General features: G+C 40.6%; 1 protein-coding gene across 2 annotated transcripts in view; it reads right to left on the bottom strand.

The window, feature by feature from the left end:
* STARD13 (StAR related lipid transfer domain containing 13) overlaps window positions 1-23,147 on the bottom strand; it is a 305,468-nt gene that overhangs the window by 258,838 nt on the left and 23,483 nt on the right. Inside the window, exon 1 of one of the 2 annotated variants that reach the window (XM_075742018.1) lies at window positions 3,775-4,028. The exons of the other annotated variant lie outside the window; for it this stretch is intronic. The gene's annotated coding sequence lies outside the window, so the exon portion shown is untranslated. Of the gene's footprint in view, window positions 1-3,774; window positions 4,029-23,147 lie in introns of those variants that run through there. 2 annotated transcript variants of the gene reach the window in all.

The raw sequence follows: 23,147 nt of genomic DNA, 5'->3' as shown, positions 1-23,147 counted from the left end.
CACTCTTTTGATAAAGCCACTGAAATGTCATAGGGAAGAGCAAGGAGCCGAAGTAACTGACTGAAGAGAAAGAAGATTTCAATATAGATAGAATTTTCTGTCTCGGCTTCTGTGAGTTGCCAATGCAGTGCAGAACCTGTCCACTTCCAATAAATCTTCAAAGCAAAAAGAGGAGGCTAAAAATACAGAGAGCTTCAGTACTACATCAGAGTTGGCCATCTCTGGTTTAAATCAGTCTTAACTTCCGTGCTCACATCTAAGCTGTGCACCTCCAACGTGTGGGAGGAAGGGAGCAGCTGAAGAACCGATCTTGCATCACTGAATAGCTTACATCCACCCATATATGTATTTTACTTCTTGTGACAGATTGAATATTGATAGTATTTATTTTAATGATTGTTTCAGTACTCCATCTGTGAGAGAGGAAAGCAGAACAGAAGCTTTTCAAAATAAGAAGAGAAGCTTAAGCCTTTGATGTCTGTGGCAAACCTGTCAGTGATGAGGAAGACATGTCAGAAGGCAGCACTGTGATTGTCAAAGTGGGAAGCAAGCAAAGATAGATGCTGGCGTATGACATACCTCTCACTGCATGTGCTGTAAACTGAGCAATGCACACCAGCTAGGCATATTTGAGTGCTGGTTAGTATATGTTTTAGTGTTATATACATACATTGGGTAATAGAAAGAATATTGTTAGACATACAGGAATTTTGGATATATTATATTACCTTTGTCATTTGAAATGCAGCTGTAAAAGGTGTGAGCATGCAGGTACACACTGCTTAGGCAGACTTCCTCTCAGCTATTGCTAGCTATTTAAAAGTCAGACATTATTGTAAGCAACTGTCTAGTCTACTGCTGGAGTCCGTGGAGAGAGAAAAATGCTTCCAGAAGGTAAATGCTCTCACTTATCTCGGAAACCTATTTTGACATGGGATGAGTCTCCCTCCTGGCATGACTTCCTTATCTGAAACTATGGAGGAAGCCTAGACAAAAAGCTTACACTGATCACCCAACTTTTAGAGGGACAAATGAAGGCAAGAAGAATCTCACCCCATATCTTTGTTACACAATAATAATAGATTATATTGTCTGCATGTGAATGAGAAACCTATTTTTGAAGCCCTCATTTTTTCAGCTTCAAGTTAGCCATCTACACAGAAGTGACTTCACTTTCAGGAGTGCCGAACACCCGTGGTTCTCCCCAGCACTAAACAAACTAATTGAGCGCAGTGTCTTTGAAGAAGAAAACACATTCCCACATTTGTAGAGAATGATCAGAACAGCGAACATTTCACGTAATATTTTGTACATTTCGGACACAGTGGAAAAGCCTCCTGCCATTTCAGGTGAATATTGAGTATTATCTGTGCTTCACTATGAGCTACCACCTTTGTTTTTCAGTCCCTGGCCCCTTCTGCTAGGAGGTAAGCTGCTAGCACCCACACCCTCACCGTGCAGACCCAAGTATAGGTGAAGAAGATTCACCCAGAAGACTTCCCCAAAAGGCATCAAAAGACCTTTGGCCTGGCTGCCCACACCAGCCCGTTGCCATCAGGTGAGAAGATGGGTTGTGTTCACCAGCCATTGCTGCTGGTGGCTGCCCTGGTCCTCACCTATAGAACCTATAGTTCCAGCAGGAGTAGCAATGCTCAGGTCTCCAGGTCTCCCCCACAGACTCTTTTTCCCAGCTTTACCCTTTCCTATTGTCACTCTTCTTTTTCTGGCAGAAATTGCCCATCCTTGGCCTGTCCCCTGGACCTTTTTTTAGTTCTGGCAATGCTGCTGAGCGGGCTCTGCTGTCATGACACCTGCAGGAATACACCTCTGTGTTCACAAGACATCTTTGCTGTAACAAACCCAAAGTACAGCATAAAATGCCCCAGAAGAAGCTACAGAAATTCTGCAGTAGGCAAGTGTGGGATAAGTGAATTACATATTTTTTTATTTCTAGTATTTTACCATACTCATTTAGACTCCAAAACATGAATTATCATCCCTGCAAAATTTTTTCATTATGTCTGGATATTGCTGGCATCTAAAATAAATGTCAAGCTTCTTTTAAAATTTTCCTAAGTTCTTTCTCTCAAATGATTTCCATTTTCACAGGATGTGGTGTGAAGCTGTAATTTTTACAGTTTAATTACAAAAGACATGAAAAAGTTTTTCTGTTTCTTAGATTTGCTTACTCCACTGGAATCTTTCTTTTTTTTTTTTTTTTTCGTTTTTCCTGTGATGAGACTGGAACAAAGAAAGTGTGCAAGAGCAGGCTGGTTTTGTGCAAGTATGGCAAGAAAGCTCTGAAGAGGAAGTGGTAAGAAGAGAGAGTGTGAGTTTACCCTTATTCATCCTGTGGAACATATCTCTTTACTCAATCTAGCAGTGACTGGGGAAAAAACCCGCCCTTATACAAAATCTCAAATTCCCTATTTTATAAAGAGTTACACATCGACATTTATAGCTCCTAAAAATGGAGCATTTTTTGGCAGAGCTGTGGATTTGGAAATCCTGCCCATAGCAAAATGTGTAACTCAGAGAAGTCTGAACATTCAGAGCTAAATCTGTACATGTCGTAAAAGGCCTGTGACAGCCCTGCAAAATAAGATAATTCTCACCACAATTCTGAATGTATGCACTTACAAGTTCTGAAAAAGAATACTCTTTCTGGAAAAGGTCTTCAAGGCTCTATAAACAGTGAAATTACTTTCATCTGCATGTGCACTCTAAATATGTACTGTAGCATTAGCTCTACTAGTAGGCGCTAGTGTAGGTAAAGATGTGGTTGAATAATAAAACTCTCTTGGGCTTATGTGTGGTTTTTTCCAACTAGAAGGGAAATGTGGGGGCTACCACAGCTAACTGTCCAACCAAAACTACCTCCACAACAGCTTAAGGAAGAGCACAAGAAAAGTAACAAAGGATTATTTTTTAAGCTAAAATGTGAAATGCAAATATGGGTGTAGCAACTTCAGCTTTTTACCCACGACTTTAAAACTTACAACCTGAATTTTATTTTGTAAGGAAAGCTCCTTACAAATCAGCAATAAATCAATACAGATATGTGATACAGCTAGTGAAATGCTATGGAAGGAAAGTTCTGATAGGGTCTGGCACAAGCAAATATGTATATGCAGACTCACAGAGAAATTTTTGTGTAACATGCTCTATTGGCTTGATTTTACTTTGCCCAGACAACCAAAATTTGTATTAAAACTCACCATGTTTTGCACAAAGTTCACACAAAAGGCACATATTAGGCTTAGCCATTAAATAGGAGGATTTAACAGAGACTTTAATATTCACCGACTCATTTCTATTTTCTTGAGTCAATACAAGGAGAATTGTTTTCTGGGGCAAATTATGCTTTATTTCATAGGGTTACTATAATAGCAAGTCACCTAAACTAACTTTTCAAACACTGATTAAATTAGTGCATTTCAAAACCCATTATGCATTTTGGCATTACAAAGCATGTGAATGTGTGCAAGTTTCTTACTTCTTTAAATTCAATTTAAACTTGAACTGACATAATAAACCAGCAAATGAAGTCCTGTTCTTGGCTGGAACAGTACACCACACATCTAAAATAATGAGTTTTTACCCCTCAACCCCTAATGCATTTGTTTCCCTTTCACAACGACTTTGTTTAATATTTCCCATTGATTTAAACAATCTTCCCCTGAAAAATGAAGCAAACAAGCCAAGAGAATGTGAGACACACAGACTAAGAGCAAGTTAGGAGATTAGGATTTCTTTTCCTGATTATAATTTTACCTGTTGTGCAAGGTAACCCCATATTTTTCAATTCAGTTAATTTCCATAAGCGTAACAACAGGAACTCAGTTAGTAGCCAACAGATCCTCCAAGCGTTGGGGCAGAACAGAAAAAGAAGTGAGCAGATCCTTAACAAAAGGCATTTCAGCTTGCTTGCTGCACAAGAACTCTGTCAACAGAAGTATGTGTGAGAATCCCTGGGGCGAAAACAGCCTTCTGCAAGCACCGGCCAAATTATTCACAGAAAAAGACAGAAAAAGAGGAGAGGGAAGAAAAAAAAATAAAAAGAGCAAGAGCATGCTTCACAGGAACACCAGGCACTTCTAAAAATACAATGTGACCTCATTCTTCACATTATGCCAGACCTTAACATTGTGGTTTGCTTTATCACCTGGAGCACCTGGAGTCAGGTTCCCACTGCACACACTCAACTTTGGATGCTGTCAGGTTTTGAAAAGGTAGGCTGTGAAATGCCTTCTGATGTAGTATAAAGCCAGTATAAAGGAATACCCAAATTAGCTTCCCATGTCACTTGCAAATTCTAATTAGGGTTTGCCTATGTTTCTTCAAGAGCTACATTTGCTGCCAAAGCTTTACAAGCCTTCCCTTTCATATATATTAATAGGATCATAGCTTGCAGACAGACTTCTGCATACGCTGCGAAGTGTAGCTATAGTGTAGGTTACTGGACATGTGAGTTTCTGAGTGCAATTATAAATCAGTTATTTGCAAATCTAGCCTGGAAAGGAAAAGCATGAATTGTCATTTGAAATATGGGGTAAGAAGACTGAGTTACAATTTAATTTTGGAAGTGGTTTTCTATATTGCTTTTGATAGAGCAAACAGCAAAAATGGAAAAGCTGCAATACCCTTCTAGTCATGTAATGGATCCTGCATGCTAGTAGTACTAGATTACATTTTTCACCTTGAGATATCCAGGCACAGATATCTGGCACAGATGCTGCCACATCTACGTCCCTCCTGAGTCATTCGAGTGAGCGAGGGAGGCGGCACTTAGATGCTGCTTTCTCTTGCACCTCCTGCACCTGATTGCCTTCGCCGAAGTCAAACAGTGTTTTAGTCAGCAAAGAATTTGGCATATTTATGAATGAGTCACTGAGCAAATGAAGCCACATCTTGAGGCAACCATTTTACAGGAATTACTTTATATGACAGTTTAGTGAGGCTTGTCTCAACTTAGAAGTGTGGATTATCCCAGGACAGCAGTAGTACCAAGCCTCTCCTTTAGCTTTGCCGTGTCTGTCCCCACCTCCACCGTGGCAGAAGCTCATTTTACATTGCCAAGGAAAATAAAATATCTTCTCCAATGCAATAAACTACAATGATAAAGAGACACTTTGCTAATTTAACTGTGCTTACATTCATGTTTGTCTTAGGTGCAACTGTTGATCACAGATGAGCTGTTTTCCAACCACCATCTTAACTAACATAGCTATGTCAGCAATGTATTTACAGCCGGACCTACTTGCAATGTATAGGAGGGAAAGACTCTGCTCCAGGATGGATCATTGACACATTTGGTGTGATTAGCTGAGCCTGAGGTTGAGTTTAATCCAGCCAAGGCACTAACATCCCATCCTGACAGTGTGCCTACTCAATTGTGTTTCCGTCTAAAACAGCATTCTCAACAGCACTGTCATGGTCACCTTACCACTGTGTGGGAACAGTGGTTTAATTGCAAATAAGGTGAGAAGATACCCTCTGTAATACAACTATTGCCATTTCCAAGAGCTTAGATCCATGGGCAATGTTTGGTCCTAGTCAGTTTACATTATGTGGGCCTTGACTTTGCAACTCATTCTGCTCTGTGCAGCCCATGAATAGCGTGGTTACAATCGTGAGCAAAATCAAACACCAGGAATATGTGAGCACCAGTAAAGCGAAGAGCCGGACATGGTTCTTCACACCTGGAAAAGTCTCACACTTGCATATCTGATTGCACCCTCTCAAAAGAAGGTACCGAAAAGGAGTCAGGTATGAATGGGGAACTGAGGGCATATGTCTTTCAGCACGTCTCTGAGAACATGAATGAAGTATCTTTAAAAAATAAGATCTGGCTTTCCTTCTGCCATTGGACTTCTTTTAGCATTGCATTCAATGCATTGCTTTTGTATTCCCTGTTCTGCCTCATGTATTTTGTCGTGCACCTATGAAATGCAGCATCAAGCTCCTGATGAGATACTGGCCGGAGGCTGGTTGACTACATGCTTTTAGAAGGCAATTTTGAGTGATTTAAGATTACAGTCTGAACTACTTGAGAAATTAAACCTGATGTGAAGTTGCTGAAAATCCTAATACTTACAGGAAAGAAGGGGTGAAAAGTATGTGTGTGTGCTTATGTGTTTACCTAAAATCTGTGGTATTAAAAGAAAACCAGATTTTTTTTTATACATTGCCCTAGAATACTTTGGCTTTGTTTTTATATGAACAGTGCAATCAATATGAAACAGCGAGTCATACACAGACACTGTTCATAAACACAGGCCCCAAAATGAACCAACACCTAATAAATATTTTTAAAATAACACTGGATAAACCACATAGGAAAGAAAAAAAAATCTGTCTCCCTTTAGGTTGAGGATCTTGGCATTGGTAAGATCCCAGCTCTTCATCTAAGCAGCCAGTCCAAACCCAAGTAATGAAAAAACCTTTCTGCCAGCAAAGACACACAGGTGTGAGCTGCTTCTCCTTCCAGTTTAAATACTACCACTGTTTCTTCAGCCTGTAAAGTGAATTCCATTACATATGTTCATGGGCTACTCAATGGATCGGTTGGAAATCAATCTTCATTTTGCACAAGTGGAAAGAGGCCGGAAGAACCAATTTTCTCGTTTTGGAAGATATCTATGTTAATATGGATGGCTTAAAGGCCATATTCACATCTTTTTTTTTAAGCTCATGAAACAGAAATGACATAAGACAACAACTTCTCACTCTACAAGTTAGGTAAATAGCTTGGTTTTGTTTTTTCTGTTTAGCTGTAGTCTATCAAGTTGTGTTTTGACAGAAGATTGACCTTCACAACAGCCTGGAAGTGGCTACACTTTGAGTGGCTTCCAAAATTGCATGCATCCCTCTGAGAAATCTCTGCCGAACCTGTGACACCCACCAGCAGCCAAAGACACCAGACAAAAGCAGTTATTTTGGCACTTCAAGAGGGGCAGAGTCTTATTGTATGGTTCGTAATTCCTTAACATGAAAGAAATTAAGTTCTTTAAAGTTATTTCCCTGTCTAAAGAAGGAAGGCGTATCACTGCCTTGGATGCCTTCATGCGAAAGTATCATTTCATATTAATTGCATTTATTATTATCCAGCATATAAGGAATTGGATGCTTGCATGTACTGTGACCACACAGCCAGTAGAAGAGACAGTAGAAGATTCCTGTAAAACAGAAATCAAAGTTTCATTTTCACTGAAGCCATGTCTTAATCACATCTCATCTTTCACCTATAAAAATTGTTTTGATTTACTAATTGTTATGATTGAATTTACAGAAAGAACATAAGAGACAGAGGCTTCAGCAGGCATCATGACTGAAGATCAGCACTTGTTTTAATAGGCTGAACTCTTCTTGATAATTCTGTTTAAGGAGAGGAGTTGTATTTCATTAGAAGCATCCACCCTTTTCCCCCTGAACCGGGTTCAAATAAACAGGGATAAACTAATGATCTTAACCAAACCACCACCCCCAGAAGCCCTTGATTTTCCCAGAATCTATTAAATTCCCCCACCAGCTCCAACCACCTTCAGTAACTCTTCAGTGCCCTGCTTTTGCTTCAAGCTTCCCTCACACTAGCAAGTTAAATTTCACGTCCTCATCCTACTTTTCAAAGTCGTTTCGGTGCCTTGACTCTTGCTTCAGCTCTCTCTGTCCTTGCAGTCGGTGGCCGTGCCCACCGCAGGGCTGAAAGCCTGGCGCAGGGGGAGAGGCTTCCCTGCAGCTGCCAGCATCTGCCGCGCTCAGCCCATGAGAAACCACAATGAATATAAATCTCTCTGGCTGTTTTCTGAGCAAAATATTAACAGAAATATAACTCACAGGACACTGGTGTTTGGGATAAGAACAGGCTCAGGCCTCTGCAGAAATTCCCAGTTAGTCCGAAAGCGGCCAGCCCTGGGGAGCTGGAAGCAGCTGGACTGTGGTAGCTGCTGAACCCTGCACGAGTTTATTATGCCTGCTTACAGGGCTGGGCTGTTTCTGATACCTAACCCAGCTCACTGAATATCTCAAGGAAAAATAGGGAAAAATTCAATTGCTTAAACATAGGCATCTAGTGCCCTGCGTGACATCCCAGACTAGCCCACCTGGCCTTCGGCTGCCAGCTCAGAGGTTTCAATCTCCTCCAACGCCTTTGACGTATCTACTGTGTGGATGTCATCGGACGGCAGGGTATCTCAAAGGGCACTGCGAGGCACCTGCAGGTAGGCACTCCTTTAGGCAAATGAATTGTACCTTCGGTTTACTTAGTAGGCTATTCAAAGAATTTAACTTCAGGCACCTAATTTTGGTGACTAATACAGGATTCTTAGGAAAGAGCCTCAACCTCTCATTGGCTTATAGAAAAAGCCTATGTTCATAATGTATGCACCTAAATTCAGCTGGCATAAGTACCATATTGCTCCAAAAAAAAAAAAAAAAAGTATGTATGAGTCTTGTGGTTAAGCAAAGAAGCTCCTGTAGGAAGCCAAATTGATCAAAGTTCCCAGCAGCTCTCTGCTGTGTAGGGACCCATACCTGTGCCGCAGTACGTTATTATGGAAAGTTTCAAGGCTAAATCAGAACATACTCAGAAAAAAAAACCAAGAACAAGTCCTTTAGTGCCATGTGTATTAGATCAGTTTGTGGCATTTCGGCTCCCCAGGTTTGTACTCCTATCAGTCTTTCTGCAGTGTTTTGGCAACATGCTACATTTCTCAGTTGAAATACGCTGCTTAATGCAAGACTGGTAAACAGCTTGAATAGGCGGGGCTTTGATTTATGAACTGCATCAATATGGTAATGAGGATGTTGGCTGGGCAATTAGTTTTAAATTGTATAAGCTCACACTAGCTCTTGTTGTTGTGAGTACAAAGGTTTGTCAGAACACCTCTGAGTTCAGTATTTCAGAATCCTCTGGTGTCTTTATACCTATTAGACCAGAACTGCAGCAAATTAAAGCCTCTGCTACACCTTCTGAATCTAATATCACTAAACCATTTGTATGAACGTATCAGCAGTAAATAGATGCATCCATTTAAAATGCTACTTTGCATGTTTGGATTTTTTTTCATTCCAAGATGGGCTTTGGACTCCAGCAATGTCTTTATCACCCTCTCTAATCAGTGTCTGTAATGAATGCTAAAGAAATGGTGACCCCTGCAATAAATGCCTATTACTACAAAGGCCATGCTGGAGGGCAGGCTCCTCCTCCCAAGACCTTCTGGGTGCATGAGATATAAATGGCAGCAAGGGAGGACTGTGTCAGCTGCAACGAAGGTAAATTATTTCAGAGGGAGCAAAAGTTCTTTTGGAGGAACCTCCTGTGATCCCTATCTGTATGTGTGATAAGGCCAAGGAGAATCCTGCCCAATCAGTTTAGAACTCTTCCCTCAAACCCAACATATTGCTGATGGATGAGCCCATGCATTTCTGTTTAATCTGAAAAAAAATAAATTCATTTACGTTTGGGGATATTTACTCCTTTTTTTTTTTAACTCCTTGATTAATCTATTTAATTTTTCTGAGCTTTCACAAGAAAGAAATGTTCAAATAGAAAGTGTTCAGATGTGTATTTTAGTATTTTCAACCTTTCCATCTCTTGCTTCCCCATGTGATTTTTTTTTTTTTTTTTTTGTATTATTAAGTATTCAGTTAATTTGACAGAAATGCACAGTTCTTTTGAATTCTTCTTTTTTGGGTAAGTTTATGGGTTTTTTTTGCCCAGATGTACCAGGCAAAGTCAAAACACCCAGCAATACTTTAGTGACAGCTGCTTTAGAGGCGTCCAAAGTTTTATTTATGTACAGAAGGAAGTGTTTCTTAAGCCAAGGTGCATATTTGAGGCCTGAATAGCTATTTTGAACAAAGTCTCTGTTTGTCTTTCTGCTTTTTCGTTATTCTTCTCCTCCCTTTTGAGACCTTCCAATAATTAGTTACACTCATCTGTTTTCCAGTTTCATTTCTTAAATTCCAGATTTCTACTTACTGAGATTTCTTGCTGCATTCGCTAAATTAAAGAGATTTATGGTATCAGATGATCTTTTCCCCATAGAAGGGGGTCTTTCTAGATTTTTTATCAATTAGCAGCTCTCCTTTTTGGATAAACTCAAACAACTAAACATTTCAAATGGTGTAACAAATGTAGTCTAAAAATATCTAAACTAACTTTAAGCTGACTAGCTTAGGTCTCACATATAATAAAGCAGTGAAGCTGAGGCGTACTGCTGTGATGATACAGCTTTTTTGGGGGTATCCAAGGAGTTAACTCAAGAGATCTTTATATGGCAACTTCAATAAATGTATTTCAAGTTCAAGGGTCATCATTTTTGAAGGTCTTCTCTGGACCCTCCATAACTTCTGTTTCTTATAGTATAAATTTCTCCTGTGAGACTTGCTCAGATTTTTTCTACCCGTGACGTCTTTCCTCCATGCAGAATAAAACTGCCTCGAGCATTTCCACATGACATTGTGGAATGAAGCAGCAAATAACCACCCCATCATGAAAAACTGTGCAATCTGCTAGTGGATGTTGCTAGAAATTTTAAAGGGTCTACTACACCTGAAGCATAGTCCACAAATAAAGAATGAGCTGGATATTTTTTTCCAGAAAGAAGTTTGGAGTAGAGAAAAATATCTGAAACTCCCACTTTATATCCAGACTAAAAGCTATATGAAGCAAAAGTGCAGGTAATGTATTTCTTAACTTTTTTCTAGTTTTCCTTTCCTACATAAGCCATTTCTTTCCAACCTTGAATAAATAAACAAACTCAAAAGATAAGTAGAAATCTTAATCAAAGAGGATGCCCATTGCCTGGCAGGATGAAGCTCACACAGAACATGAAATTCAATTAATCTGATTCCCATGGAAACAGAGCATTGATGCAAACTCTGTTAGGGAGTCCTTTAAACAAGCAGAATGGTTATTTCCAGGTTCTATGCAGTGTACAAGCATTCAATCAAATAGTCAACACCCTCCTCTCACCAGGCAAGGACCTCTGCAACTCTATTCAAATACATTAACCTCTGAGATAGAAGGTGTCTTTCATCCTCTCTTTTACAAGTATGTTGTGTTAGCGTAAGAGAGATTGTCCTTCCTTCAGAGTGCTGCAGATAAGTCATCAATTCAGATATCAGAGATGAGCAAAATTAGACAAGGTTTTTCCCTTGAGACAAGGAAAAGAGTAGTTGCCTTGACTGAGCTTTAGAAGTGCCAGAAATTCAGTTTCAGTCTTCATTTATTAAAAATGCTGATGTGTTCATTTGTGCATATTGCACGTACTTTATTAATAGATGGTTCAGGATGTCTGTACCACCACGGTACGAGTTAAAGGTCTGTCAGCAAACCAGATTTTCATGGGTATAAAACTCAGTCACTGTAAATCATACCAGGCTAAAGTGGTCATGCTAGATATAGAATCTTTTTTAACAATGAGGAATAATCACCACATTGGTTAATTTTAGTTAAAAAGCAGAAAACCAAGTAAATATGTGTATTTGAAAGTTTCATTAGATTTTCGGTCAAACAAATAGTAGAACAAATGCTCTCAGTTTATGCTCTTAGTGCCTTCCTACCCTAATGCTCCATATAGTTTAAGGCCAAAATTTTTAGTATTTTTATCACAAAATATGTTAAGAGGGCTCAATCTTCAAAAAGCCATAGGCCTCTCCTTTAGAAAAATGTCAGCCACTTCTAACGCGTGCCTCTCCAAAGGGATCATTGGTGTAACGATAAACGTTCTGATTTCAAAAGATCAAGCTCTCTTTGGCTGATTTTTTTAAAAAACACGTTTTAGTCCCCACTGTTCTTAAGAGAAGCTTAAAAATCATAAGAGACTGTAGCCAATGCAACCTTGGCTCCTCGAGCCAAAGCGATGACAGGAGGAAGCAGCTGTATGAAATATGGACTTCCCTGTACACCTCAGCCAGGCAGAAACTGCAAACCACCCACGCCAGGAAGAGTGGCAGGGGCAAGAATCGAGCAACGTCACGGCCGCCGGCCACCCGCACCAGGGCATTTACTGCTGACATGTTTCTCGCTGCCACCCCTCTCATTCTTTAAACTGTAATAAATGAACATTGTTTGTGCTTTTTGTGGGCGGGGAGGGGGGGAACGTGGAATCGGTCTTGGTCGTCTTTCATCACCACAAGTTGTGTGAACACGTGGCGGTGCCTGCAGCCAGAAAGGCACTGTGTATTATTAGCTGCGTTGCTTTAGTCGAGCCCTGTTTTGCAAGGTGATGCCCAAAAGCAATGAAAAGTGGGGTTGCTCTCAGGTTTTCTTGGGAAAAATAGAGCTCTGTGTAGGAAACAAAGCAAAGGACGTGTGGGAAGTGGGAAAACAGCTATGCCATTTCCCCAAAAATTGTACCCTCAGGCCTTCAACAAGCCCTGGAACAGCCATGCTCTGAGCTCAGGAAATAGGGTGAATGATGAGAAATAAATGTGCAAATGAGGATTTGTATTTATTTAAAATTTCTGTCGTTCCAGCAGATGAAAATTAACTATCTCGGTCAAAGTCAGATTGTGTACAAATATGCAGAAAATTATAACCCTTCCCTTAAATTCACAACTTAACATACTTAGTAGCCTTTTTCTATTGCATTTCAACCTATTATTTTTATGTTCTAAAAACCTAAAATCCCCCACACTAATGGAATACTGGCACATATGCAAATAATCACACAAGGACTCTGCTTATTAGAGTCTGGGATGTATTCCACATGTGTTTGCTGTAATGCACTACTGTCATCATCCCTTTAGATCATCTGGAGGGCTGAGATTTTAGATTCCTCGGAGTTTCCATTACAGTGACAGATTGACAAGTATGAGACCCAGATTTGCCTACACACCTTCCTCTTGTTCCCATTGGAAATTTGTATTATAATATTGGTTTTTAATTACATGATCCTACAGTTTCGTAGCCTGTGGTTTCCTGCTTCACCCCGCACATGAGACAGGTGACCAAGGAGGTGTCAATATAGGAAGGGGAATGGTAAAACAAGACATGCTAATTTTTGCCTACGAGCTGTGATAAGTAATTAGTGTTGTTTTCGCATGCTTCTGTGTGAGATATTTATTTGTATTTGTGTAATTGTGTAAAAGGCTAAGTTTCCCTTTAATTTTAATACGGTACCTACCTGGCAGCATCACATTTTTAGTGAATTCTTGTCATAGATAACCTTCAGTTAAGCAAAGAAATGTTAACTTACATAAACAATTCCAAAGATACTTGAAAGTATCCTAAACAAACATCATACCAGTGAGGGTACAGACAAGTAGAAGGGTTTTTACGAGCTTCTACGTGAGATATTGTTGAGTTTCCTTTTCTCAGAGTGAGATGTGGAGTGCCAGTGAGTTTACTTGCCCTGTGTTTACTGCTACAAAGCTCCCCCACCGCTCTCCATTTCCCTATACAATGCAGAAACTTGGGAGAACAGCAATGTCCACCATTAATTTGCACCAACCAAGCTCCAAGCCGAAGACAGTGTCAGTATCCTGGGTTCCCAAAATAACTCTCTCAGTTGTGAACCTCCACCTATGCAAGTAAGATAAAACGCTGCTGGCCTACTAACTTCCAGGGTTTGCTTTGGGAGAGTTTTTACGTAGTGGTGTCAGTCAAATACTGCGTATGGAAGCAATACTTCAGAGGCAGTTTAAATGCCACTGTGGAAATGCCCACCATACTGAGAAAGTTGTATTTTAAGGGATAACTAGTATTGAAAAGGCAATTGGGAAGGTTCCCTCAAATGTACGCACTATGTTCATAGATGGCAGTGGCAACTAGTTACATACTGCCCAGTCTAAATGCTCTTTACCAAACACCATTTTATCTCAAATTAACATTTGTGTGGCAAGATTTCCATTTACTCTGATGGGTACTTCACCAGGTAATTAGAGACATAAAATTATGCCAATTTCAAGATTTTCAAAATTCTCCTTTTCCATTTGCTTCAAGAAGACTTTATAGCTTTATTTTGTGCGGCATTTTCTGTATGGGTTGTGCTCCATTAGCACATATTTGAGGAGCTTATGCTAAACAGAAGTAAGACAATTGAGGATAAGCAGTCACATATTTGCATGCCCTGTTGTTACAAATTCAGCAATGTGAGTGCCTCTTACTCTGTAACAACCAGTACGATCTTAGGAATTTCTAAACAAAAAGTACTTCTACATTTAACCAGGAACAGTGGCCAAGGCTGAATTAAATGCAATTTTTTTTTTTCCCTCTCCCAAAAGGTATGTGACAAATCACTCCCCATAGAAGTGCAGAAGAACTTAGAAATCCCTTGCAGGAGCACCTGATGGGCAGATGGTCTCTGACCTGGGGCAGCAGAGATAAACACCGCTAGTGATGCAGAGAGAGAAGGCAAACACCTTCAGAAGCCGAATTACGGGTGAAAGATGAGGCATTGTATGCTAGGTGTACTGTAAGACTGAGTGCTCTCTGGACCTAAAGCAACTGGAGGTTTTCCAGTGTGCTGGTTTTGAAGCTTCTTCTTTGGCTCCCGTGCATCTCCCTTTATATTCACCTTCTCACCCAGGCTTAAAAAGCTTTCAAATTGAAAACATTGCCTCTAGAAATTCAGAAAATCTAAAAATATTGATCTTGCAGAATAAGTTCAAATAGCCTGCTACATTGAAATGAACACTTGGCTTTAGAGCCTAATTTATGCTGTCATTTCTTCTAGTATTTGCTAAGCATTAGCTTTCCCTCTCTTGCAATGTTGTTTTTCTACAAGCTAGAGCACTGTAGACATTACAGGTAGGCACGTACTGAATACTGGAAGGGACTGAGATCTATAAACATTATTGGGCTGAAGATATCACAGTTTAGTATCTAACAAAGTTAGCCGAAGTGGGAATTGCAGCTATCTTCCTGCTATCAAAGTAATTTCACATCTTGAGATTAAAAAAAAAAAAAAAAAAAAAAAGACTTTTAAAGGGAGGAATTTAATCATTAAGCAGAATTTCCTTTTGGAGAGGAAGAGAATAAATGCAGCCATTACTCAGTAACACATCTGTCAACTTACCAAAAGCTTCTGTTTAATAGCCTCGTAGAAGATATTGAGCCACAGGACTTGTACACCTTTTCTATTGGTCCTTTCCAGAGTCTGGAAAGTTTTTTTCTGTACAATCACCGTTATTAAGCTATACTTTTCTACTCTACTTCTTCCTAACAGTTAGCAATAACAGTCTCTGCTCAAGGAAAGGTTAAAGGGCAGAAAGGTGAAGCTATCATGGCAGAAAGGGTTATGGCAGTAAGAGATGTAACCAGGTGTCTGTCTGCTACAGGGCTGTGAATAATCAGGGAGTCAGAATAAAAGAGAGAGGTTGAAACACAGAAAGAACTAATGACAAGCTTTTCCCAAAGACTCCCCCAACAAAATCTAGTTGTTCAGCTCCATCTGCCCAAGGCTTGTCATCTGCCAGAGACTTAACACCCCATTCCCACTTATTTCCCCCTTCACGTTCCCCGCGTGGCCATTTGTCCTACCTACACCAAACACGTCGGCCCTCCTGATGCTCCCCTTCTCTTGACGGGTGATGCTCTGCAGTGAATGATACCTTGCCAGCAGGAACACAACTGTCCTCGTAGCCTTGGTTGGGCAGGCAAGAGAGAGCTGCCCCACTGCAAGGTCCATGATCTCCCATCGGCTCTAGAAGCTCCTCTCTCAGGGCAGCCTGCAGGCAGGGAGGAGGCAGCACAGGCAGCTCTGCCTGCTGGCAAGCCAAGTTCTCGGACTCAGGTGGTGCCTCGAGTGTGCATTTGGAAGCTTATTGTACATGAACACCACATCTGGCATTAGGCCTTTTGTGTCTCTATCTTGACTTGTAAAGTGAGGATAAAGACTAAAGGAAAGGACCGGAGGAGCAGAATTGTCTAGTGTGGCAAGGGAGGGATTTAGGGGAGGGCTCCCATGGATGGAGGTGAAGGCTCGCTTTTCCAGGGAGCTGGAAATGCTTTAGATTTAGCGTGAAGGTTGATATTTTTTAACTATATGTTACTTTGAGTGATCTGACCCCTTACTTCTGCACTGGTAAGGTCAGAGAATGGGTGAGCTCATACTCTGTGGTTACATGTGGAGCCATACTCAGCCCAGCTTGGAAAGACTTTGAGTCTCAGTGTCACAAATAAACTGCAAGAAATAAGTGGGAGCAGGGCGTGGGACTCTCCCTTCCCAGGGAGGTCGCTCTCACAACAGGCCAAAGACCCCAGTACCATCTTGCTTGCCAGCTTTTGCCCTGTAAACCTCGTGTCCCTTTCAGCAGGGTGTTTGGTGCTGCCAGGAGAACTGTGCCATGCCAGATTACGTTGCAGCCTGGTGGCTGATGGACTTTCCCAGAAAGTAGGAGCAGTGTTTCAGATTGAGGATCTAGAAAGCAAAGGTTCCAGCTCCTGGGCAATCAACAAGAAGCCACCTTTGCTGCTGCCATTAGAGCATCATCTCTTCTGGGTTAATGGATCCATCTACCATAAATGCCATGAAGCAGAAGATCTATTCCCAGGAACAGGTCCTGCTTCACAGCCTGGGGCGCTAAGCATAGGTCACCATGAGGGTCTTGCCGTGGGATGAGTCTGGAGGGCGTGGAGGGGAATGCAACACCCCAAGCTCCCACACTTTTACAGGACTGCGAGTGAGACAAAGCGCTGGTTGCTGCTGGCCTCCAGTCTTTTTGCTAACCAGGCCTGAGTTTCCATACCAGGCAAGCCAGCAGGTCTGTTTTTAGATTTAAACCACAGCAGAAGCCAACATACAGACAGCGCTGGTAAACCTGGGAGTCAAAAGGGAAGATATGTAGAAGCTGAGTTAATCGGTGTGGATACAAACACAATAAAAAGATACTGCATCCGGACAAGGAAGAAACTGCAAAAAAAGATGAAAAGAGTAACAGAAAAATACTGGTAGCATATTTCTTCACAACTTGGCTAAACCACTGAATTTCAGTACTAACAGCTAAAATGTAGTGAGATAAAAATGGAAAAGTAAAAAGTCATCTTAAAGCAAAAGTTCAGAAATGAAGGTGTGATGCAAAGACGACTCACAAACACCACTTTGGATCTAGCTGGCATGCACAGGGAACTTCCCTGTTAAAGGGAGCTAAAAATGTGTCAATGCCAGAGGCTATTACAGCAGAAGAGTTACTTTAGCCCCAAAATGGTGTTTTCTAACAATACTCTGCCTCCTGATAAGGGAACACCAAAGCTGACTCAGAGAACTCTGAGCTGGGACTCTGCCCAGAGGAATAATATGAATCATCTAAACCACTCTTACAGCTCCCTCTGTCAATTCACTAAAAGCATCATATCTGCAGTTGGATCTGTGGTTTAGAAAATGTGGCCTAAGGCAGGGGTTTTTTTGCTGCTGTGTCAATACCTTACAAGATCCAGAATGTTTTTTAATACTAGGTTGATGGGGATTAAAAAATATCACTAGAATTCTCAAAATATAATTCATGCTTTCTCTGGATAACATCTCACAGATAGACATGCTTCAAAAACCATGATTTTAAAGTGATGAAATCTCTGCTTCTTCACTGCCCCTTTCCGTGACTCCTCCTTCGACTCAAGGGAGTTGTGCCAATATAAAAAAAAAAAAGTTATTTATATTATAGTAGGGCCAGGGCACCCCATAAAGTATCAGTTCTTTACTGTGTGAAGTGCAGTAAATTCACAGGAATGAGCACCTGCTCCAGGAACTCGCAGGCTGTACCTCTGGCCATGACACAACACAAATACTTATGGAAAGCACAACCAACCATACAGAAGGCAGATCGTGATGAGCATATATAAACACAAATATTGGCCAGCCAGCCCCCAGATGAGGCTGGCTGAAGGCTGTAGAAATACAAATACATCACAGACTGTGAATTTTAGACTCACTTCAGGGATTATTTTTAAAAAGCATTAAAGAGCATTAAAAAAAAGCATAAAAGCATTACTGAGTTTTGCCTCAGTACTAAAAAGACATTAGGATGTTGTGAGGGTTTTGGCCACCCTAAATTCAGGTAGAATCGAGAAACAAAGGATAATTTAAAAATACGAGTGAAAATATTTTCAGTGATCTTGTTGGAAGACCACTTAGCTAGTTGCTGGTCTTACGCTTTCTATATAGAAGCTTGACTAAGGGGAGATTTGAATTGTTTCACTCATCCAAACTACTTCCACCATTTTTAAGTAAGTATTTTTAAAGTGTTGATAGCTCAGTGCAATGCTACAGTTTTCTGTTGTGTGTTTAGTATCATTCTTTCTTCTAAGTGGATTTTCAGTCTATTTTGAAAATTAATGAACAATCTTTTATTCTCAGCCTGAAATTAATTAAAAGCCATTCAAATGGCAAAAATTCCAATGACAAAAATTCCAGCTACTCAAGGCCATTTTCCATGTTTTTTCCTCTTTTCTAAGATTCCATAAAGTACTAAAAAAAAAATAAAAAAAAATCTATCACAATTATGGGGGAAAACCTATGTAGGAAACAAGAGGAGAGAGATGTGTATATCATTTTTAGAACATTTTGCACCTTAGAACTTCTGGAATTAAATTTTAAATCAAATTTAAAGACAAACCCCTTTGTATTTTACCCATCATCTTAATTAGATTTAATTAATCTTAATTAAGATTAATTTTTAACCACCAAGCATTTTGTGAAATAATTCTCAGTCTGTCACCACATTTACTCTTGAAAAAAAAAAAATAATAAACCTGGAAAACTGCTCTCCAGAGAGATGCAACTTGTTTTGGCAAAATCCGTTCTCAACAAACTTCTTTTGCTAGCATAACATAAAGCAATTTCCTGAGCAAAATAAGCTATACGGGCAAAGGGAACTGTTTGCTGTAATAACTGAATCTAGCATTTCTTCCATGAGAAATCTCCACTAGCTACTCCGCTCTTACTTAATGTGGTTATTTAAGACAGTTCTTCAGATGATACCACACCAAAGAGCAAAAACAACAGCAACAACAAAGGATTAAACTCAGTTGGCGGTTTGCTCTGAATGACTGGCTGAATCAGAGCAAAATAGATTGCTGAGGTGTGCCTTCTGCTGAGGCTTACCCAGTCTTGGTTTGGCATGTATACGGCTGTGCCGTCTAGTTGTATTTTGTTAAAGCTGATTAGTATAACTAGATCTTATAGATATATCATCTAATAAAGCAGTCTACAGCAGCACTCTGAACTTTTGTAAAAAATGACATTGCTGCATTATTCATTTTATTGACTAGTGCACCCAGGGAATTAATCAATCTGAGCTGCAAAATAAAATAAAAAGTATTAGTTTTTTTTAGCATAGCTAGAAGACTCAGGTAAGGAAAGATGCAAGGAGATGGGATGGAAGCAAAACTAAATCTCCTCAAAGACATTTTCTTTAATGTATTTTTTTTTCATTAAACTGTGAGCAAAATGATTTCCCACAAAAAACCTCACTTATTTTGAAGTAAGAAAAATTTAGAAGTGTTAAAAGTAAGTTTATGTTGGTGTACCACTACTCTGACATGCTGTATGTAGTATGACATTATAATAGGTCAAATACTCTGGTTCGCCTTTTATTTTTGAATTAATTTAGGGAAGCATTTTACCAGCATTAATAAAATGCCTTTTCTGAAATAACAGAAAATAATTTGAAACTATGGAAAACTAGTTTTTAATTTTAATTCTTTCAGGAATCCCTGCTTTGAAGAAATTAACAAAGTTGTTTCCATCCTGTGCTGCAGTGAAATATATTTTAAAATGCTAACATTTTTTGCAGGATATAAACTATGATTTCTGCTCTGCACCAGTCCAAACACTAGAGAAAAGAGTCTATCTCTGCTCTAGAAAATTCACATAAGTTGGCAAAATTGATTAACAAAGATTATTAACCTCATTCTAAAGATCATTGTCTCTGTCATAGGTACTGCTCTAAAGATACATAGATGAAAGAACCTGAAGTTGGTAGAAGATAGTCTCAGTTTTACTTCCTGAAGCTGCCTTGGGATAGAAATGGCAAGGAAAGCCCTGGACAAGATAAAACTGTTGAGTTTGGGTATGCACAATTCTGGCAAACAGGATAAATCTTTCATAAAGTGGCAACCATAACTTATGAAAGGACCCCAGGAGCCCAACCAGTCACCCAAGACTTACTCTGTAGTCCAGATTTAGGAACAGGGCCCATTAGGCACAGTCCATGTGACCAGTTTTCAATGTTTTCCTCAAAATGAGCTGCACGTTAGATGAGTCTGTCACTCTCCGGGGACAGCACAAGGAGCATAGGATGACAGCACTATAGATAGGTTATCTTTGCTGCCCAAATGAATCTCACCAGGACTATGCTACCAGGTGAGACCCAAAGAAGTCTTCTGGGAGCGTTTGGTTTAGCTAGGACCATCTCCATTGCTAGAGGGGACCAGCACAGTGCTCTGATGTGCTATGGGAAGCAATCGAAGTCTCAGTACTTCAGCAGGGACCTTTGAAGGACGTAGCAGTTCTAGGCACGTCCCGTCTCCAGTTAATCTACGGGTGCTATAGACTTGGAATTAGTCTATCATCTAACTTGTTAATAGGAAGTTTCCAATTAAAAAAGAGGTAAACGTGGAGAGCATACGCAGAGATATTGGCAGAAAGAACTGCTGCCTCACTCATTATTTTCTTGCACTTCTGGTGGAGTAAATAAATCAAGTCTGAACATTGCTTAGGAAACATGCAGCACGAATGCAGACTGTCTAAAATAATAACCTGCTTATTGATGCCCTGTAAGTCCAACTTAAATCTCACGTTAACCTTTTCACTGAGCAGCTTTTCCATTTGGAGATGATTAAGTTATTGGAAATGGGTGAAAACAGCTACTCAGCTTGCAAAGGGGCAGACCGTTGTCCTAGTTGCCTCCGTGTGTCCTGACATTTTTCAGTTGGAAGCACCAGCTGAAACTGAGTCATCTCCTGCACAAACTGATTCAAAAACTTAACACCAAACCATTGCAAATTAGTGGAGAGACACCGGGGTTTTTTTAAAGGGAGCTTTGATGCTTCATGTTGATGTTGATGCTTCACATGCTGTACTCAGCTTCCAGATTAGATCTTGTATTTTTCCCCTACTACATAAACATGAAAAGGGTGAATGAGGTGGAATGCCCATTTATCCCAGTACCACATTACTATTTTTGGAGTCACAGAAATTCTTTTCACCTGCCAGAAGATCATCAGAATTGCGCAGTATTTGCTGTGTTCTGCAGCACTAGAGCATAGGCAGAGTCATGCCATTTTGCAAGACCTACAATACTATGTGCGTAAACTTTCAAAGCATTTAATGAAAAAAATAGTTACATATTTCTTACTGTTAGCCTTTAAATATTGCCTCTATTTTTAAATCCCAGAAGCTCAGCTTTGAGGACACCTCCCTCCGCCCACAAATAACATAGCAGATTGAAACACCAAACAACACAGAAAAAAAGCCATTTGTGACTGACAAGAACCATCAGCAGGGCAACCTGATCACACCACAACAGTAATAAATAGGTTACTGCATCTACTACCAGTTTCCACTACTTTGTTTGCCAGGTTATTGCATATACAGAGTATGCTTCTGCTGAGAAATGCACTTCAATTTCAGCCCGTGACCTCATATTTTACCTTTTTGCTATAGATTCAGACCTAGTTCTGTGTTTGCCCCCTTAGGTACTTGTACACTGTAATTAAATCCTATCTCACCTGCTCCTTTTTCACGGCCCAACATGTTAAGGTCTTGGAGCCATTTCTTTAGAAGACATATTCTCCGATCTCCTAAATTAGCCTTGTTCCCTGGACCCCTTCCAAACCTTCTTTAGGGAATGCACCAAATTACAAACCTCTTGAAAGATTTAGAGGTCCAGCAAGGCTGCACGTGGTGCAATAATTGGGGGAGGGTGGCTTTAAAGGATATGGCTGGGCAGGTTAAAGTCAATGGAAGTTCAACCCATGGAAAGATTAGAGGATCAAGGCTTAACAGTCCGAATGCAGTATATGACCTAAAGATGTTAGCAGGGATTCAGTAGTGTCTGTATAAATCCTAAATCTAGGGCTAACTTTCATTTGTCTGTGTGCATTTTAATACCTGGTGTAAATAGTTATGGCTGTGAGGAAGCCCATGGAGTAACTGCAATTTATATTCCAGTACCTGAAGGGGCCTACAGGAAAGCTGGAGAGGGACTGTTTACAAGGGCATGGAGCGATATGACAAGGGGTGATGGCTTTAAACTGAAAGAGGGTAGATTTAGATTAGGTGTCAGGAAGAAATTCTTCCCTGTGAGGGTGGTGAGGCACTGGAACAGGTTGCCCAGAGAAGTTGTGGATGCCCCATCCCTGGAAGTGTTCAGGGCCAGGTTGGATGAGGCTTTGGGCAACCTGGTCCAGTGGAGGGTGTCCCTGCCCATGGCAAGGGTTTGGAACTGGATGATCTTTAAGGTCTCTTCCAACCCAAACCATTCTATGATTCTATGATTCTATGATTCAATTTGCTCTAAGTGGTGTGTAGCTGAAGGGAGACACCTGCCCATGTGTAAGATGCTGCAGGGAAGGAGGACAGGAAGGGTCCCTGCCCTGGAGGCTGCGAGGGAGAAGCAGCTCTGGAAGCTGCTGGATTCCCATCCTGCCCAGAGCCATGGCCAGGAGTCTGCCTAGAGCCGCCAGACCCTGTCCTCCAAAACTGCTAGTAGGGAACTGAGGGGGAGCAGAGCTGGAGCACCAGCACCCCCACCTCCTCACCCCCAGCCATGCTGAGGACGCGTGGAGGGCTCAGCTCCCCGGCTGGCTTGACCAGCTGCAGAAGGCTGGAGTGCCACCCATCCCACCTGACAGGCACTGTGCCGCAGATCTGCGCCTCTGGAGCCAGTGTATGCCTAAACGCAATGAGTACATCACATAAATAAACCATAAGTGTAATTTGTACTGAAAGCAAAAGAAATGTTCTGTTTAACTATGCCTGTTTTTTCGGTGATTGCAGCGAGCGCAGTGACAGTCACTATGATGTACTGTGTTCTGCTGAATAGTCTCTTAATAACATCTGTGTGACAACTCATAAATGACATTTCTCAAATACAACACCTGATAATGTCAGCTTCACTACACTAATACACCCATTTCTCTAATATCTAAGTCTTTCAGATATCTGGAGAGTGATGTCCGCCTAAAATGCAAAACCATT

Source organism: Balearica regulorum, chromosome 1 (assembly GCF_011004875.1).
Source record: "Balearica regulorum gibbericeps isolate bBalReg1 chromosome 1, bBalReg1.pri, whole genome shotgun sequence".
Taxonomy (NCBI): domain Eukaryota; kingdom Metazoa; phylum Chordata; class Aves; order Gruiformes; family Gruidae; genus Balearica; species Balearica regulorum.
The sequence above is the reverse complement of the archived record's forward strand: the minus strand, read 5'-3'. Positions and strand labels throughout refer to the sequence as shown.